This window comes from Aotus nancymaae, unplaced genomic scaffold (genome assembly GCF_030222135.1).
Source record: "Aotus nancymaae isolate 86718 unplaced genomic scaffold, 86718_ANA_hifiasm-v0.15.2.pri h1tg000131l, whole genome shotgun sequence".
Classification (NCBI taxonomy): domain Eukaryota; kingdom Metazoa; phylum Chordata; class Mammalia; order Primates; family Aotidae; genus Aotus; species Aotus nancymaae.
In genome coordinates, this window is record NW_026988546.1 from 62,092 (window position 1) to 81,104 (window position 19,013).

The 19,013-nt window shown below is 51.9% G+C and overlaps 1 non-coding gene across 1 annotated transcript; it reads right to left on the reverse strand.

Annotated features, from left to right (window-relative positions):
* Positions 1-484: 484 nt before the first annotated feature.
* Positions 485-591, reverse strand: LOC135272819 (U6 spliceosomal RNA). Its single transcript, XR_010340779.1, has one exon. It is a non-coding gene; the product is annotated as a U6 spliceosomal RNA (small nuclear RNA).
* Between the last annotated feature and the right edge of the window lie 18,422 nt (positions 592-19,013).

Below are 19,013 nucleotides of genomic sequence, written 5' to 3' on the forward strand. Positions count from 1 at the left end.
TTTCAAAAAAAAAAATTAAAAAAATCTTCTGGGCGTGGTGGCTGACGCCTGTAATTCCAGCTACACCTCAGGCTGAGGTAAGAGAATTGCTTGAACCAAGGAGGCGGAGGTTGCGGTGAGCCGACATCACGCTGTTGCACTCCAGCCTGGGTAATAAGAGCGAAAGTCCTTCTCCAAAAAAAAAAAAAAAAAAAAAAAAGAGAAAAAAAATCAGAGAGTTCAGTGTCCACACTTATAAAAAACGAGGTGCTAGATAAATCCCCCCTGACCCGCCTTTTTATGAGATAGAGTTTCCCTCTTGTCACCCAGGCTGGGATGCAATGGTGCGATCTTGGCTCATTGCAACCTCTGCCTCCTTGGTTCAAGTGATTCTCCTGTCTCAGCCTCCCAGGTAGCTGGGTTTACAGGTGTCCGCCACCGTGCCCAACCAATTTTTTTTTAACTTTAACTTCAAATTTATTTTTATTTGATTTTTTAAAACAAAAAAAATATGGAAAGCCTCATGAATTTGCATGTCATCCTTGCGCAGGGGCCATGCTAATCTGCTCTGTATCATTCCAATCTTAGTGTATGTGCTGCCGAAGTGAGCACATGCCCAGGTAATTTATTAATTTATTTTATGGTATTTTATTTTATTTTTACAGAGAATGGGTTTCACTATGTTGGTCAGGCTAGTCTCGAACCTCTGGCCTCATGATCCGCCCTCCTCAGCCTTCCAAAGTGCTAGGATTACAGGCTTGGGCCACCCTTTCTACTTAATTTTTTTTTTTTTTTTTTAAAGATGAGGTTTCACCGGGCGCGGTGGGTCACGCCTGTAATCCCAGCACTTTGGGAGGCTGAGGCAGGTGGATCATGAGGTCAAGAGATTGAGACCATCCTGGTCAACATGGTGAAACCCCGTCTCTACTAAAAATACAAAAAATTAGCTGGGCATGGTGGCGCATGCCTGTAATCCCAGCTACTCAGGAGGCTGAGGCAGGAGAACTGCCTGAACCCAGGAGGTGGAGGTTGCAGTGAGCCGAGATCGCCCCATTGCACTCCAGCCTGGGTAACAAGAGCGAAAGTCTGTCAATAAATTAAATTAAATCAATCAATCAATCAATCAATCAAAAAGAGGTTTCACCATGTTGGTCCGTTTGGTCTTCAGCTCCCGACTTCACGTGATCCGCCTGCCTTGGCCTCCAAAGGGCTTGGATCACAGGTGTGAGTCACTACGCCTGGCCAATTTTTGTATTTTTATTAGAGACCAGGTTTCACCACGTTGGCCGGCTGGTCTTCAACTCCTGACATCAGGTGATCCACCCGCCTGTGCCTCACAAACTGCTGGGATTATAGGCAAGAGCCTCCATGCCCAGCCCTGTAAATCTTTTAATCTAAAAGCCTTCTGAAAAATTAAGATCATGGCCCGGCGCAGTGGGTCATGCCTGTAATCCCAACACTTTGGGAGGCAGAGACGGGTGGATCATGAGGTCAGCAGTTCAAGGCCAGCCTGACTAATATGGCGAAAGCCTGTCTCTACTAAAATACAAAAATTAGCCAGATATGGTGGTGTGCGTTTGTAATCCCAGCTACTCGGGAGGGTGAGGCAGGAGGATGACTTGAACCCGGATGGCGGAGGTTGCAGTGAGCCGAGATCACGCCACTGCACTCCAGCCTGGGTGACAGAGCAAGAGTCTGTCTCAAAAAAAAGCTTATATTTGTTTTTTTTTTTTTTTTTACAGAAATGGTCTTGCTCTGTCCGTTAGGCTGGAGTGCAGTGGTGCAATCGTAGCTTACTGCAGCCTCCCACTTCTAGGTCTTAAGCAATCCTCCCACCTCAGCTTCCTGAGTAGCTAGGAATACAGGTGCACAGCACCACGCCCAGCTAAATTTTTGTAGAGATGGGATCTTGTTCTGTCACCCTGGCTGGTTTCAGACTCCTAGCCTCAAACGATCTTCCTTTCTCAATCTCCCAAAATGCTGGGATTACAGGGGTGAGCCACTGTGCCCAGTCTAAGCTTTATTATTTAATTCTTTCTTTTTTTCCTTACCTCTGAGACACAGTTTTGTTCTTATTGCCTAGGCTGCAGTACGGTTTCAGGATCTTGGCTCACTGCAAACTCTGCCTCCCCGGTTCAAGTGATTCTCTTCCCTCAGCCTCCTGAGTAGCTGAGATTATAGGTCCTCGCCACCATGCTCAACTAATTTTTTGTATTTTTAGAAGAGACCAGGTTTCATCATGTTGGCGAGGCTGCTTTCGAACTGCTGACCTCAGGTGTTCCACTCACCTCAGTCTCCCAAAGTGCATGTATTATGGGCCTGAGCCCTCACACCCAGCCTTAACTTTATTTATTTTTTAATTTATTTATTTTTTTTTTAAAAGACGGGGTTTCACCATGTTGGTCAGGCTGGTCTTGGTCCCACAACCTCAGGTGATCCGCCCACCTTGGTCTCCAAAGTGCTTGGATTACAGGCATGAGCCTGCATGCAAGGCCAACTTTATTTTTAAAAATGAGAGAGATTGGGCTGGGCGCTGTGGCTCACACCACTAATCTTAGCACTTTCAGAGGCCGAAGTGGGTGGATCACCTGAGGTCAACAGTTAAAGATAAGCCTGGCCGTCATGGTGAAACCCCATCTTATTAAAAAAAAAAAAAATCTGCCTGGAGTGGTGGCTCACGCCTGTAATCCCAGCAATGTGGAAGGCTGAGGCGGGTGGATCACGAGGAAAGAGATCAAGACCACACTGGTCAACATGGTGAAAGCCCGTCTGTACTAAAAATACAAAAAATTACCTGGGCACGGTGGTGAGTGCCTGTAATCCCAGCTACTCAAGAGGCTGAGGCAGGAGAATTGCCTGAACTCAGGAGGTGGACGTTGTGGTGAGCCGAGATCACGCCATTGCACTCCAGCCTGGGTTAACAAGAGTGAAACTCTGTCTCAAAGAAAAAACTAAATAAATAAATAATAAATAAAAACAACTAAAAGGGTATAATTGCGATGTTTAAAGATACAATAAATGCTTGAGATGATGGATACCACATTTACCCTCATGTGATTATTACACATTGTATGCCTGTCTAAAAATATCTCATATACCCCATAAATATATATATCTAGGTATCCATAAAAATTAAAAAAAAAAAAAAGAAACAAAAAAAAAAGAAACTGATGGTCAGACTTTAGGCTACTCTCTGGATTGGGAACAAGTGGTACAGCTGGGCTTTGAACCCACAGCTATCGAACTCCAAAGCACTTGTGTGGAGGGTTGAGCTTGCCAGGACACCCCCTAAAGACAGAATTGCTCAGTCCTTTTTTTTTTTTTTTTTTTAAAGATAGAGTTTAACTCTGGTCACCCCGGCAGTGGTGCAATCTCGATTCACTGCAGCCTCCACCTTCCAGGTTCAAGCGATTCTCCTGCCTCAGCCTCCTGAGTAGCTGGGATTACACGTGCCCCGCCTCTATCGCAAGCTAACTTTTTCTTTAACATATTTTTAGTAGAGACGGGGTTTCCCCGATGTTTGCCAGGCTAGTCTGGAACTCCTAACCTCAGGTGACCTGCCTCGGCCTCTCAAAATGCTGGGGATTACAGGTGTGAGCCACCAAGCCAGGTCAGAATTCCCAGGGGCCTTGAAACAAAGACATCCCAACAATTAACAAGCCTTAACAAAACTACATTTGAGAGATGAAAGGAAGTAATTATTTAATTTTCTGTATCTCTCAATATTTCCACTATGTTTATACACAGAGACATGCCAAAAGGGCAGTTACAAAGAGAGTAGTTCTGGGAGGACAGACCAAGAGAGACTCACCTGCCATTTCAGTCTCAAGCCAATGAGAGACTGCATGAAGAACAGGATCCACTGGTCGGTCATGTTGGGGCTTTTTCTAACTGTTCTCATTGGAGAGAAATTCTATTTCTTCTTCCTAGGAATGAACAATCAGTTAAACACTTGCACATTGGGATAACTTACTATAAGGAAATAAACTTTTAAAATCACTTAAACAAATAACAAAAATCCCAAACCCTGCTGGCAATGTCAATTTCTGATTTTCAGCAATATTTTCAACATAAGCACCAACGTAGGACATTAAGTCCTCCATTATGTTTTTGAGTGAACTGAAGAGAGTTTAGGAAAACATTACTTCTCTGCACCACACAGTAATTAAGAATTGAGAGAGATTCTAAAACCTTGTCAGAAAGTGCAGGGTTTAGTTCCTTTAAACCTCAGTTTAAAGGACAGTAAAACTGTCTAGGACTGAATGATTGTCCACAAACTCAAAATGAGTACTGAGAAGGAACTGCCATGCTAGAGCTGTTCATTTTACCCAGAATGTTCTATCCCACTCTTTGCAAAATCCTCCTTGATCTTAAGTCCCTGCTCCACACACGGAACTCATGTCCTGCTTTGTTTCTCTGGCAGCACCACAACCAGGCTCTAGCATACACATATTAGCTCTAGCATAGATATATCTCACATGGCTCTGTAGGTACAAAATTAAAATAAATGATGAAAGAGAATTCGAATACCAACAAGACAGGGAAACTAGAAAGGAACGAAGGCAGAGGCAATCCACATCTAGCCTGGGGAAGACTTGGACAGCTCGACCAACACCCAACAGAGGTCCTCTTCCCCAAACGGACCTCTAGGTTGAAAAATGCCTTTATCATCTAGAAAACTATTTGGGGAGTTGAAGATCAATAAGTACACCAACATAACACCCAAATTATAACAGATATGTGTTGTTAAAAACCTAACTATGAACCAAACCTAACAATTCTGACTAATAGCATAAGAGACGCTTACATATAAAACAATAAAGACACACAAGGCAAAGCACCGGTCTGTACCTGCGCACATCAGCACCATACTTCTGGATAACGGAAACTGGATCTCGATAATTCTTTTTCCGTTTGCTCATTTTTTGGCCATCACTTGTAAAACAAAAGGGAGATGCCAATTAAGTCAGTCAATATCACAGATGATCTTGATATATAAGGATACAAAGCATTTGCAAATAGGAATACAAAAAAGGAAATGGGAAGGAGTAACTTAGAAGTTAGCGTTAACAGGCCAGGCATAGTGGTTCACACCCATAATCCCAGCACTTTGGGAGGCCAAGGCAGGCAGACCACCTGAGGTCAGGAATTTGAGACCAGGCTGGCCAACATGGTGAAACCCCGTCTCTTACTAAAAACACAAAAATTAGCTGTGTGTGGTGGTGCACACCTGTAATCCCCACTACTGGGGACGTTGTTTTGGTAAGTTTACCATCGATTTGCTTCAATTGCTCTCCACCAATCTTCTCAGCTAAGATCGAGGTGAGCTGCACGGCGGAAGAGGGCTGCGTGTAAGAAGGCAGCTCTGTCTCAGAGGACAAAAGGCCTGGGAGCACCCGGACAGGCAGGCACTGCGTGGAGGTTGCTCCCCTCCCAGTGGCCACTGTGGAGGCATTTCATAGAAATGCTCAAGGACCATTCACATTCAGAATCGGGACCAAACCGAGAACTCATGAGGGATATCGGACAGGAGTTAGAAAATGAGTTTCTCACACAACCGGAGCAAGGAGGGGAGAACCCTGGGCTTCAGACTTGCAATCCGCCGCCTTCCCTGCAGTGTGGCCCCGGTTATGTTGTCTTGCAACTCTGCCTGCATGAGTCCAATTGTCTTAGGAAGGGGCAAATGCTTCATAAGTGCCAACGGGAAGTGTTAGAATACTGGAACATATTAATATTAACATATCAACTTTCACCCAAAAAAAACCTGAAAGCATTTGCAGACAGCAAAGACAGCTTCATTATCCTTTCGTTTGTATAATAGATCTCTGGAAAGATGAAAAAGAATCAGAACACCCGTTTGTTACAGGAAACAAAATGTTGTGGACAGGAAAAAAGTGGGAGGAAGACCGGTCACTGCCTATTCCACTGTGCACAATTTGAATTTCGAACCATGCAAAAGTATTGCTTGGTTAAATTAAAGTCATTTAAAAGATAAAAAATAAATATTTAACACAAGCACAATATGCTGGGAAACAAAATGAAAGGCTTTCTGGCCGCAGAGCCACTCTTTCCCAGACTGAGGCTTTCCAGGAAAGGCTTTCTGCCTGAACCAGGCAGAGGATCCAGATGTGGATCATCTGAGAAACACAGGGCTTCTTAGGAAGTGTCCTAAATTGTGTTTAGGAAGTGCAGCCTCTGTTGAGATTCATGAAGAGAGGGAAAGAGCCCAAATGGGAAGGAGCATGGGTTGAGGGGCACAAAAGTAGGTCTGTTGACAAAGAACGGAAGTAAAGGGGACATCAGGTTGAAGCTTTGTGCTGTGAGTCAGAAGGACAATTTAAAAGTTGCCTAAAGAGGTGCACACAGTCTGCGCTGCTGCCCTCCAGCTGGAAGGGAAGCTCAGCTCTTGCCTACTGACTGGAGCCCTGCACAGAATGTCCCCTGCCACAACCGGTACTTGCTACAGCGCCCCTCCCCCTCTGCAGAATGTCTGGGTCCTATGTTCTAAACTGCCGTACTTTTGAACTTTACCTGACCTACCTGAACTCAGGAGAATCTGTTGAGGCAGGTCACTCTCCGGGTCCTGCCCTTGACTTTTCTCACCACAGAAACTGCCAGACAGCGGTGATCAGCACCCAACCTGAGGGGATGGCTTCAAATGGAGGTGAGTCTGTAGGGACAAGGGCATTATCCAATTCTCTGCCATGTTTCAAATCCTTGGGAATTCAAATTTCACAGTGCCCCAGGGGACAGCTGACAGGGCTGATGTCCAGGAGGGAGGGAGCACTGGCTGTCCCCAAAGACATCACACCTGGGGAGGGCCATGGCACCCTGAGTCTGTGGTTAGGGAGGACGGCTCCTTCGAGGTGGACCAAGGTGCCCGGGGGAATACATCATGTAGGGGAAAGGATGGAGTGGATGTATTGATTCTTTCTAGAAGGGGACAGGTCACATCGCCGTGTCTTTGTAGGGATTGGTGGGATCGTGTTGTGCTGGTGGCCCAGGGAGGATGACAGGCAAGTCTGAGCCCTGTGTTGTGTCTTCAGGCACCTGGAAGGTGCCCTTCCATATTGTTCAGAGGGATTTGGACTGGACGTTTCTAGATCTTAGGGAAGAGTGGGGAGAAGTGGTCTCAGCCAGAAAACTGTTGGGCGGGTTGTCTGTGACAGAGCACGCAGTGACAGCCTCTGGGTGGGTGAGGCTGGGGCTACTGTAACTACCACAGCCTCTCAGCTCCCTCCCCAGAGGTGGCTTCTCCGTCAGTTCAGGTGGCTGTTGGCTCTGATTTAACAGGGCTGGGGGCAGTTGGGGAAGTTCAGGCAACACAGCCTGGGCTTCCCAGGTTGTTCTGAATTGTTCGTCCTTTTGTGGAAGCTCACGTCTTCAGACCCACTTCCTCTTGTCTGCTAGCTCACGGCCTGTCCTCTGCACTTTGTGTTACTGTGGAGAGGAAGAATTTGCCTCTATTCCATGTCTACTACCTCGTGAACAGGAGTCAGGTGTGGACTCTTGCTGGTTCTCAGTGGAAGGGTCTGGAAAGACTGGTTTCCTATTCAGTAGAGGAAGGAGAGTAGCGTACAAATAGGAAGATGGTCCTCTTATTATTATTAAAGTCAGGATGTGTGTCTTGACTGATGAGGTGCATGTGCTGTATCCCTATTCCCTTTGACTGGAGACTGCATGAGGTCCTAGTGAACATGGATGAGCTCCAGACAACTTTGCCACACCTGGCCTGTGGCCCAAGAACCTCTGGTTCTTGGTTGGTCACTAGATTCAGTTATTGGGAGCTCAAAGGAAAAGGACCAGAGACGGGCTCGTCGTCCCACGACCTACTGTAACATGACCAGCAGCTGTGGAAATCCCTGGACACCTGCCCTGACAGCCCCACTGCTCACTGCTTCCTGGCTGTGCTCTAATCGTGTGCAGCTGTTGATGGCTGAGCAATCAAAGTATCTCAGGGAACTCCACACCACTGCTTCTCAGACCTGCTCCCTGGGAACAGAGCTTCCTGAGTGGCAGCCAGGACCACCGAGCACTGAGAAAAGGGTGGCCCAAATCTGACCCCTGTTCAGCACTTGCCGTGCATGGTGCCAGGACAATCACTTGCACACTGGCCATAACACATATGGGTTATCTTCAGGGTTCACAGGGTGCTGGCTTGGGACAGATTTCTTTCCAATGATTTCCTTCCTTCCTTCCTCCCTTTCTTCTTTCTTTTTTTCTTTCTTTTTCTGTTTTCTTTTTTTTTTTTTTAACAGAGTCTTGCTCTGTCACCCAGGTTAGAATGCAGTGGTGCAATCTTGGCTCACTGTAGTCTCTGCCTCCTGGGTTCAAGCAATATTCCTGCCTCAGCCTCCTGAGTAGCTGGGATTACAGGCATGCACTACCACACTCAGCTGAGTTTTGTATTTTAGTAGAGACATGGTTTCACCACATTGACCAAGCTGGTCTTGAACTCCTGACCTCAGGTTATCTGCCCACCTCGGCCTCCCAAAGTGCTGGGATTACAGGCATGAATCACCACACCCACTCTAATCAGTGGTTTTATTTTGTTGTGCTGAGCTAAGAAAGAAAGGGGTTTTCAAGAGCTTCAGGAAAAGGAAGACTGAAGAGGAGATAGGACCATAATATTAGGAATCTTCTGGCTTCCTATAGGCCTTCTGAGTGCATAGCACTGCCCTGGGGGAGGCCCCTCACCTGCTGCTGAGTATGCTGAGGGCCACCAAGCCGGCGAGAGATTCATCCCTGACCCATGGCTTGGGAGATGCCTGTAAGGCTGGCAGGGTCTGCCAGGGACGTCTGAGGGAGACCCTCAGAGGCAGCGAAGGCTTCGCTGTTGCTTCTTGACAGACAGGGGTCAGGGAGTCTAGTGGAGCCAGGGCCAGGCTCTCTAGTGAAGCAACCCTCCCGTGGAGGAACAGAGCATGCGATGCACACTCACGGACACTTAAAAGCTGCAGAGTTTCCTTGTCCCACATCCTCAGCTGTTGGGACACCCCTCTGATTCCCAGTGACTAGTGCGGACCTGGAGACCCCAGCTCATTCACCTCTTTCCTTTGTCTCCACAGCATGCCCAGTGCTGGAACCAAGTGTGACCAAGAACCCTGGCGCCTCCATGCCAGTGTTCACAGCTCTGCCCGTCACCACACCTGCTCCCAGCCCAGCACAAGGGCCGACCCTCATGATTACAGTGGTTCTTCCAGGCAGCTCTCTGGTGCTGTCTGCCTTCCCCAGCACCCCTCTGGTGGCAGGACAGAATGGCCAAGGCCTGAATTGGGCTGGGGCTTCCAACGCCCTTGTACAGATAAAGACAGAAGTGGGGCCTGTGAAGGTCCCTCAGGCACAGACCTTGGTCCTAACTCAGGCACCCCTCGTCTGGCAGGCTCCAGGCACCCTCTGCGGGGGTGTCACCTGTCCACCTCCCCAACTCCTACCAGCTGCCCCTGTGGTGCCCGCTAGGGCTGCCCACGTCATTGGGGGCACCCAGGCCTGCGAGGGAGGCTGGTCCCAGAGCCTTCCTCCTCCAGCACCACCACCGGCTCCCCAGCCGGCCCCCATCATGGCCCCAGGGAATGCTTGTCCATGGCCACAAGGGGCTCATGGAGAGGGCAGCCAGGCTCCCTCCCAGGCCAAGGCCCAACCGGCCGACTCCTGCAACCGCAAGAGCGTGTATGAGAACTTCCGACTCTGGCAGCACTACAAGACCCTGGCCCGGAGGCACATTCCCCAGAGTCCGGACAAGGAAGCGCTTTCCTGCTTCTTCATGTGAGTGTCCTCGGGGCACCGGAGTTCATCTCGCAGCTCACCCATAAAGAGGCTGCTGGATGGACGGGAGGTCACGCCGTTCAGGGAAGCTTGCAGGGTGGTCTTGAAGGTGACAGGTGGAGCTATGGAAGGGCACATTTTCAGCAACATTAATCTGGCTGCCGCTCAGGACAGACTCTCAGGGGCCTCATCTCACCTGCCCCTCACTCTCCTGTGAGTCCGGCCAATCCTTACTTTCAAACATTTTCATGACAATGTTTACAGAAGACCCAAGTCAGAGAGGGTTCCCGGTCCAACATGAGCCACAGGTTGGGTTTAGTGCACCCCAGTGCCTCCCCTTGACCTGAGTGGCAAAGGCCAGGGGCACATCACATGGAGCTGGGGGTGGGAGCTACAGGAAACCGGCACACGCCCACTGTTCTGCCGAGGTCCAGCTGGCACAGCGGTGGTGGAGCCTGCACAAGGGATGGTCTTGGGCCCCGCACTAGGATCGATGCTGGGCAGGTATTTGCAGCTTCGCCCTCGATCCCTTCTAGAAGAAGGGACAATGATGCTTCATTCAGAGGATGGTGAGGAGGTGACTTGAGCTCACATATGAGGCACATAGCACAGTGCCTGGCACATGCTGGGACACATTACATGATAGCTGTTATGATTACTGTCCCTATTGCTATCATTATCAGAACTAGGCCATCTAGGACAGCGCTCCCCAAAGCCATGGGCTCCAGTGATGGCTCTCAGTGCACCACGAGTCCACCAGCCGAGCAGTTCAGGGCTGTGGACTGTGGTGACTGAGGCAGCAAGGCCTCAGATCTGAGAGTTTGTCAATTCAGTCCCAGTCCTGCCTCTCTCCATCCTGCAGGGCCTCTGTGACCCAGTGACCCCCCGCTGATGAGCAAACCTGCACTCCACGGGAGCTTGAGCACAACCACCAGGCAACACACTGGCCACTCCCTGGGCAAGTCCCCTGCCCAGGCTGTAGGTCTAAGGAGGCCCCATCATTGTTCCTAAAAATCTTGCCGCCCCTGCATCCTGGAACTGGTTGCATTCTCCCTTGGAGCTGAGTCCCGGTGCACTGGGGACCCTGATTCTCGGAGTGGAGTCGCCCCAGGCTCACAGGCTCCACATGCAGCGGGCTTGGACGCTGCTCTGCTTTGATTCTGGTTTCTACTCCTCTGCAGGACCCTGAGACTACGTCCCCAGGGGCTACCTTACTCCAGAGTCCCCAGGAAGCTGCTTAAATGCTCAGTCCTGGGGTCCTGGAACCTGCACATTAACCCTCGCTCCCCGGTCATTCTGTGTGGGCGCTGTCTCAGTCAGTTCGGGCTCTGCCATAACAAATCCTATAGACCAGGTGCTTGATCAGGACACATTCATGTCTCCCAGTTCCAGAGGCCGGAAGTCCCAGATCAAGGCAACAGCGGATTGGTGTCCTGGCTGGAGAGGGCTACCTCTGGCTGTGTCCTCATGTGGCTGAGAGGGACAGCCCTGGTGTCTCCTCCTGCCCTTATCGGGGCTCGGATGCCATGACAGGAACCCACCCTCATGACCTGCTCTAACCCTCCCTGATTGACTCCAAGAACCGACACACTGGGGCTCAGGGCTTCAGCACAGGAATGCTGGGGACACACACGTTCCACCCATAGTACTGAGTTCACTTGTCAACACTGAGGACTCGAGGGGCAGTAGGAGAGGCCACCCAGTGGCTTGTGTTGATGTTTGATCTTGGGGGCGTGTCCTGGAGGCTGAGGAGCCCACGTAGGGGAAAACATGGCAGGACAGGTGTGGGGAGGACAGGGGCCGGGTGTTGGGACCAGGTGGGCTTGGGATGGAGGGTAGGCTTATGGACTGGGACTGACTGCACCGCCTTACAGCCCAGTTCTCAGATCCCTGGCCCGGCGGAAGCCCAGCATGACCCTGGAGGAGCAACTGTGGCGGGCCATGCGGGAATGGCAGCTCACAAGCAACTCTGAGCGGATCATCTATTACCAGATGGCAGCAAAGTGAGTCTGGGATGCAGGGGCAGAGCCCGCATGGCAGGGTAAGAGAGGGTGACAGAGGCCCGGTGGCCATGGTGGCTTCTCAGCGTGGAGCATGAGGATGTGGACAAACACAGGCCCTCCTGGGCCCCTGCCTCCCTCAAGAAACTGTTCCTCCCTCCTAGAGTGCTCTGGGGTCTCTATCCTGCCCCAGTGCGAAGCCACGCCCTCCTTGGCCTGGGGCCAACCCCTGCCTTGACACTGGGGGTCATGGAGGGAGCAGCCAGCATCACAGCCCAAAGGAGATCACCACCAGCTGTGGGGATGGGGAGAAGCGGGGCTGGTGACTATAGACAGAGTGGGGTGCACTCTCCTCACAGCAGTGGCCAGAAGTCGGTTTTCACCCATCCCGGCCTGGCCAGGATTGGAGAAACCTGCACTGGGTCAGGGGCGACCTGCGTCCAAGACACCATGAGACCCATCTCTGGCCTCCCTGCCTTTGCTCCTGGGAAGTCCCCTCCGTTAAGACAGAAAGACAGCAGCCTTGGGGGAAAGGGGCCCTGTCTTTTGGGCCCAACTTTTGCTTCCTCCTGACCAGGGGTCTCCCAGGCCTCGTGCTCCTGGGTTATACTTCAGGGACCCACAGTCCCAACCTCAGGACTCCTGCATCTGGGCAACATTCCTGACACCTTCTGCCATAAACCCCACCCCTGGCCAGCTGAAGCCAGGAGGAGGGGTCCCCCTGGTGCCCTCCTGGGCCTCGCGGCCCTGACTTGAGTCAGGAAGCCCTGTTGATGCCATGGGCTCTGCGGGAGCCGGGTGAGGGAGGGAGAGCCCAGAACTCTGGGAGCAGCTCCCTCTGGGACTGGGGGATGGGCCCCAGGCAGGGCCTGGACAGCCTGTCCGAGGCACGCCTTCCCATCCCTGCCATTGGCTGCTGCCTGGTCCTGGGGGCAGAGGGCCTGGACCCTCTCAACACTGCCTGCAACCTTTTCACCCCAGGTTCCTGGAGTTTGAGGCTGAGGAGGAGATGCAGTTTCAGAAGTCACAGTGGATGAAGGGGCCCCAGTGCCTGCCTCCTCCAGCCCTGCTGAAGCTTGAACCTCAGAAACCGTCAGCCCCTGAGGTGGTCAAGCAGCCAGGTACGGCTTCCCACATTCCCACAGGAGCCACAGCAAAGACCAGAGGGGCCAAGGGAGACCACTGTCCCCACACCCCATGCCTCCCTTCAAGAGAGGGATGTGCTCCTCCAACAGGACAGCTCCCAAGGGCATATGTTGGGTACTGACCAGGTCACTTTGTGGGCGGCCCATGGTCACCAAGGAGGGTATCAACCTGGTCAGGTTTCCTAGCTACTCTCCCCTCGCCTGTCCAAAACTCAACATACAATCCACCCAGGAACAGGGACGAGCGGGTAGAGTACACGGCATATCGGTGGCTCCAAACTTCCTCCCAAATGATGCTGTCTCAGATGTGCCCCTCCTGTGGCGTCTCCTCTGGGGCACTGTGGTTCAGGTGGTCCTGACCCAGCTGGGTCCCACTTCATGTCCCCGAGCCCTGCCCTCCCCGTGTGGTGCGGGCAGGAGGAGCAGCCCTCACCACGCCCATCCTCCTCCCTCCCTGCCTCAGTGTACCTTCCGAGGAAGACCGGCCCCAAGGCCCCACCTGCCTGCCTGCCGCCACCCAGGCCCCGGCGGCCAGCAAAGACCAAGACCAACCTACTACCGCCCCGGCGGCCAGTGAACACCAAGGCCCCCGAGGAGATCCCCCCTGAAGTGGTGCAGGAGTATATGGAGATCATGGAGGAGCTGCTGGGGCCTCCCGCTGGGGCCACGGGGGAGCTCGAGGCACAATGGGAAGAGCCAGGCCTCCTGAGCTACATTGACGAGCTGTGCTCACAGGAAGACTTCCTCACCAAGGTGGGCTGGCCGGAAGTGCTGGGGTCTGCAGGATTCCGGGGTGGGTAAGGGGGTCACTCGCAGGTACTTGGAATTAAGCTCTGCTGTATGTTTGTGCCTGTCATTTCTTACTGTGTTTCTTTGTGTGTCTGTGTGGGTGTGAGTGTGGAATGTGGACGTTACTTGTGTCTGTGTCTTTTCCTGTGTCATATGTGGGTCTGTTTGTGTGTCTCTGTCTGCACGTGTGTATGCTACCAGGTCTGTGGTCTGTGTGTGGAGCTGGTGGTCGCCATGATATGAGACAGCTCCAGAAGGGTGGGGACGGGGCGCTCGCTGCTTTCTGCATCTCCTCCAGGTGTCCTTGGCTCCACGTTACTCCCTGCCCAGGAAGCGCACACTGTCTTCCTTCTGTTTCCAGGTGGAGGCCATCATTCACCTCCAATTCCTGGAAGAATTGCTTTCCCCAGATCCACAGATGGATCTCTTGGCCCTAAGCCAGGAGCTGGAGCAGGAGGAAGGACTCACCCTTGCCCAGGTAGAGCAGCGAGGGAGGGGAACCCAGGTACCCCGGGGGCAGGAGGGACCAGGCACACAAGCCCCACCTGATTGTCTACCCTACCCTGCGGGGCATGCTCGGTTTCTTGGGGAGCCACTCCGTGGTGGGGAGGTGCAGGTTCAGATGGAGCAGGATGGAGAGGAGCCAGGAGGGGAGTCAGGATGCAAACTGGAGTGAGGCCCAACGGGATGCCTGGCACAGCCACACCCTCTGTCTTTCACAGGAAGCCCAGCTGCCTCAGGCTTCCCTGCCTGCCACCCAAGGCCTTCTCAGCCCAGACAGACAGGGTCCCCAGGGAGCTCGTCAGTCTCCCTCTGCTCAGAGAGGAGGCCTCAGCCCAGCAGCGGCTCCCACCACCAAGTCCCAGAAGCGAGCTCTCTTCGGAGGCCCATCCTCTGCTCAACAGACGCCCCACCTAGGGCCTGGGCTCAGAGTCTCTGGGGCGTAATCCCTGGCTTGGGGGCGGGCTGGCGCCTCACAGCCTCAAAAGAGAAAGGGTGACCCCGTGGTCTCCAGGAAGAAGAAGAAGCGGGCTTGCAGCCAGTAGGGGGACAGGGCAGGCTCTCTGGTGCCAATCCCGGAGGTGGGGCTCTGACATCTGATGCCCCAAAGCAGACAAAAGCTTCTCCCCCAGTGCGGATTTGCTGGGCCTTAGCTTGATAGGGAAGGGGAGGGGAGGGAGAGGGTGGCTGAACCGGAAGGGAGGGCCTAGGGGGAGGGGGAGGCCGTGGGAGCAATGCCTTGGGGGTCTCATACGTAAATAGGAATAAATATAGTGGTGTTGGAAACGCTCTCTGGGCTGCTGTCTCTGTCCTCAGGGCTGTGCTGCTCAGTGGAGGGGGTCTGGGAGGGAGAGCAGAGGGACCGGGAGATGCCAGGCACTGGGGACCCACGGGGGCCAGCCCCACTCGTTCCTCCATGTGTAGGTTGCCCCTTCAGATGCTCCAAGGACTGACGGATGCTGAGGAAACCCTGATCCCTCCCACCACCCACTCACAAGGCCCCACCTGCTTTAGTTATCAGCATCCCTGGAAAATCCTGGGATGTTGAGAGCTGGCTGGCTCTTGTTCTACCCCGTGGGAGCTGAGGAGAAGGCAAGTGCCTGCAACATGGACATGGGGAGAGGCGGCCGCACCTGCTTAACCCTCATCAGGAAGAGCTCCGGCCCTGGGCTGAGGGGAGATGTCGAGGCATCCATCCACATGGGTGTGTTTGGGATACGACGGTGGGTAGGGAGCAGAGAAAGTCCTTCTGCCGGTTTCTGGGCAGGAAAGAATCTTGTCCAACTGGCGGAAGCAGATGCTCCTTGGCGTGGCCACAGGGACTGGCCTCAGGGGCCCTCGGGGTGCTGCATGGAGCCCCCTACAGCTATGATTCCCTTCCCATATGATAACTCAACTCTTGTGTGGAATTGATGCAGACACAGATTTACACTGGTAACTCAAAACAGTTCCCTCCCAATCCACCATCACAAATGGGTACAAGCATGGCCAGCCTGCCAGGCGCAGGGTGGCTGTGTCTGCTGGTCCCAGGGCCAGGGAGATCTGGGACCCAGGCCGAGAGGGGCCGGGGGTCAGCCGCCCTTCTGCCAGGCACAGACTTCAAGGGCAGAGCAAGGGCTGCCTGGGATGTGGCACTGGCTGTCTGGGAAGTGCCCTGGGATTCGGGGGCCAGGTGTTGGCTGAAGGGAGACTTCTGGAGTCTAAGAGTGAGATGACGACTGTATCAGCATAGGGATTGAGGCTGGGGAGGATGCTCTGCTCTTTCCCACATTGTCCGGTCCTCCTTATCTCTGTTGAACTCCCCTCACCCCATGTGGCCGACCTCTACCCCCTTACCCCTAACCCACCTCTCAGAATCTCAGATCCCAGCACAGACAGGACCTGGCACCCGCCCTGGTTCCCTTCTGGCCAATACCTTCTTCACTGTCTGACTTCCGATTCCTCCCCAGGGCCCTTGTTGGCTCAGGACCATGGTGACTGCCAGAGCACTGGTCCCAGCACTGCCTGTATGCAGAGCTGTGGTCATGGTGCCAGGGGCTGGCCCAGCAGCAGAGGCTGGTGAGGCACAGCTGTCTGGCACACGGCGGTCTGGCCCCTCTGCCGAGTGACAAAGGGAGCCATGTTTGGGTCCCCTCCGGCCCCATCCTCCCCTAGACTACACCAGTCAGCTGGATAGATGCCCCTCTGCCCCATCCCTTCTGCTCCATGTGGGCAGTGTCAGAGGCCTGCCCTCTGTGGCCTTTGGGAAGAAGAGTTTATCTTGGCAAGGCATCCCCAGCTCAGCGCACATCAGCCCATCGGGGAAAATGTGGGGAGTGAAGAGTCACTGGTGGGTGATGTGCGCAGCTCCCATGACTCCTCTACCTCCAGGGCCATCCACAGGAGATGAGGTAGCACCTCCCCTTTGCAGGATTGAGGAATGGTAAGTGAGCCGTGTTTGAAGGGAACGCGGTCTGTACTCTGCTGTGTGTGGGTGCTCAGTCAACTTCCTCACCTAAGGATGAAAGTGACACCTCAGCAAAGTGACACCTCGGCTTAGTGACACCTCGGGACTCCTGCTGGTTACCCCACTGGCTGTTGTCTGCCCCACGTCCCTGTCCTTGTTTTGGCTCAACCACTCCCAGGAGGCAGAACCTGTGCTTCCTCCACTTCTGTGTCCCGCCTGAGGCCTAAAATCTGCCCCTAAACGGGAACAGTGGGGGCGACTGGGGGGCTCTGACAGACTGAATGTTCATTCCCCCCTCCCGCCCAATTCCTGTGTTGAAGCCCTAATCCAGGATAGATGATGGTATTTCGAGATGGGGCCTTTGGGAGTTCTTCAGGGTTAGAGGAGATCATGAGAGTGGGGACCTAATGTTGGGATTAGGGCCCTGGTAAGAAGCAGAGACCCCAGAGCTCTCTCTCCCTGACACGAGGACACAGTGAGAAGGCAGCCATCTGCAAGCCAGGAAGACAGCCCTCACCAGAACCTCACCACACTGGGACCCTAACCTTGGACTTCCAGCCCCCAGACTGTGACTAATGCATTTCTGTTTTTAATATGCTCCCCCAAGTCTATGGTCACTTTGTCCTGGCAGCCCTATGTGACTAGTACAAGTTCCATCATCTCAGGAACTTCTTTCCTAACTGGTATCTGGAAACTGTGCATCAGAGCCATGGGAAAGAATGAAGAAAGGCTCAGTCCTTTACGATGGTCAGCACACAGCTTAAAATTGTTCTTTTAATACAATCAGTAAACTTCACAATCTGCTGATGCTAAAATAATAGAGGAGATTCAAATTAAGAATGCCAGCACTGAAAGAGAACATATAACCACAGATCCTGTAGTCACTAAACAGGTAATAAAAGAACATACTAACAACTACATGCACACTCATGTTAAAAACTGACATGGGCAGGGCACAGTGGCTCACACCTGTAATCCCAGCACTTTGGCAGGCCCGAGGTGGGTGGATAATCTGAGGCCAGGAGTTCAAGACCAGCCTGACCAACATAGAGAAACCTTGTTTCTACTCAAAATAAAAAATTAGCCAGGTGTGGTAGTGCGTGCCTGTAATCCCAGCTACTTCGGGGACTGAGGCAGGAGAATCGCTTGAACCCAAGAGGTGGATGTTGCAGTGAGCCAGTATAGCGCCACTGCACTCCAGGCAACAACAGCAAAACTCCACCTCAAAAATAAAAATAAAAATAAAAATGAATTAGCTGGGCTAATCCCAGCTGCTCCAGAGGCTGAGGCAGGATAATCACTTGAACGCGGGAGGCAGAGGTTGCGGTGAGCCAAGATGGCGCCATTGCACTCCAGCCTGGGCGGCAAGAGCAAAACTCCTACCAAGAACTAGCCAGCCATAATGGCATGCTCCTGTAGTCCCAGCTACTTGGGAGGCTGAGGCAGGAGAATCGCTTGAACCCAGGAGACGCGCACCATCCCACCCAGCTCATTTTTCTATATTATTTGTAAACACGGGGTTTCACTACGTTGGCCAGGCTGGTGTCACAACTCCTGATCTTAGGCAATCCACCCGCCTCAGCCTCCCAAAGTGCTGGGATTACAGGTGTGAGCCACCATGCTCAATACATCCTTTTCAATAAGCTCTCCTCTCTGACGTGACCCAAAGAGCCAGTAGGTCCTAAGATTTCCATGTGCATCAGAAGCCTGAAGTCAGTGAGATGAAGCCCAACATCAAGAATCCGAGGAAACCAACTTGTGGGGCAACAATGTAAAGAAAACACTGGGTAGTGTGGATACAGTGTAATTAAATTTTCTTGTTTTCAAAAGTTTGAACTCCAATAAAAGGACTTTCAATGTGCTATTTTTGCAATTTTCAGTAACAAATGTGTGTATACAGAAACAATAAAACTGACATATTCGAGTAACATTAAAAACCTTTTTTTTCCTTTAAAAAAAAAAAAAAAAAAAAAAGGCTGCATGATGAATCAGTTACATGGCTTTGGCCCAGTACGGAGTGGAGCTCAGTTTCAACCCAGATGCTTCTGACTTGGAAGGCCATTCTTCCAAGCATCTTTTTTCTAGTATGTTAGATATACATTCTGACTCCAGGTCTAACTCCAGAGACTACACTGTTTTCACAATACCATGTCTTCTAAACTGAACAAAGTACTTGCACAAAATGGGTCATTCTCTTCTCCCAGTTTCTCTTCATTCAGGAAAAGGGAAAGAAAACACATTTAATTAAGCAGCCAATAAATATAAACAAATACAATCTTAACATTTATATGCTTTCTCAGCAATATTCTTTTAAATGATAAACCAAAAGAATATATATCTAACACACTAGAAAAAAGATGCTAGCAATTAAGGAGTGCAACCATTAAC